Raw genomic sequence first — 1,339 nt, forward strand, 5'->3', positions numbered from 1 at the left:
TAAAAAGGAAGATGATGATGATAATGATTTAACTCACATCTTCAAGGACGGAAGTTTAAAAAATATTACATGGCTGATAACTTGTTGCTTTTCTTAATAAAATGAATCCTCGAAAGACCATCATAACAATGAGTAAAGGTCATATAACCTTTAAAATTTAACTTTCCTGAGTTCATTCGTGAACTGAGTTTGTAAGACAACCAAGTGAACTTAATTCCAATGAGTGACAATCCTCCCTGGAAAGAGATATGGCACATACATTTTTAACTTTTGGAAGAGGATAGGCTGAAGATGGGTAAGAAGAAATCTGCTAAAAGTTTGATGCATTTCTTAAAAGCCACGTGTGGGCTGAAGCATCAGTTTAAAGTAACAGAGAGCCCCAGTTTTTTCTTTTTCATGGGCCTCTACTAGTTTTCACAGAAGAAGGATTGGAGGTAAATCAAGAGATGGAAAAGACTCAACTTAGTGGCACAGGTATGTAAAAGTTGATTGCTTTCCTCTCTGAGACAGGCATAAAACACTGCCTTCTTCCACAGAATCTTCTTTCATATTAAGTAAAAGCCTTAAGTCACCAAGGGGGAACAGTAAATCTCCTCACCTTCAGGGCCCAGATGAAGTTCCATTGCTTCCTGGGGAGAGGTAGAAGCAAAACGCATTTGCCTCTTGAAGAGGAATGAATCTTAAATATACAATATCAGAAAATATCCACTATTTCTGGATTCTGCACCAACACAAACCAGAGGTCTGCTACAACTGAGGGAAAGCCAGAAACTGTCTTCTGACTGAGAACTGTCACAGATTCAAGGCAGAATTTGGCTGCCATGGGGATGGAGGAGGATCGGGAATATGAGAAGACCTTACCGTAGAGGCCCAGGTGCACAGAGTCTGCCAAAAATTGAGACAGATCAGGAGCACAGAGGATTTCACATGCCACCGCAAGGAGCCTAATGTTGAGTAACAAGGATTGGAGTCTATTGCTAGAGCAAGAAGCAAGAGCCAGCGAGAGACACCCACTCCCACCATCCACCCTTCCCACTATAGTGCAGGCATGAGGGACTGATAACAGCTAGAAGTGGAGCAGAGACAGTGAGAAAAACTCTCCAGTATTTCACACCTCATACTAAGCACAAGGTAACAGTACTTTTTACTAGAAGAATCTAAAGCCTATGATACACTTAGGTTCAAGATAGCACCAAAATATAAACCCAGCTCACTGACTGACTAAACTGACTCAACCTCTCATGCTAATGGCCTAACAGAAAAGGAAACATGCCCATTTTTATGAGTAAATACTATTTACCTCAGTCTCTCTTGTTCTTCTATCACAATCTCCAGTAAT

At 40.7% G+C, this 1,339-nt stretch overlaps 1 protein-coding gene across 1 annotated transcript in view; it reads left to right on the top strand.

Moving 5' to 3' along the window:
• The window catches only part of ARHGAP20 (Rho GTPase activating protein 20), a 109,776-nt gene that overhangs the window by 50,375 nt on the left and 58,062 nt on the right, over positions 1 to 1,339 (top strand). The gene's annotated exons all lie outside the window — the stretch shown is intronic.

The sequence above is a fragment of the Pteropus vampyrus genome, unplaced genomic scaffold (assembly GCF_000151845.1).
Source record: "Pteropus vampyrus isolate Shadow unplaced genomic scaffold, Pvam_2.0 Scaffold110, whole genome shotgun sequence".
Classification (NCBI taxonomy): Eukaryota; Metazoa; Chordata; class Mammalia; order Chiroptera; family Pteropodidae; genus Pteropus; species Pteropus vampyrus.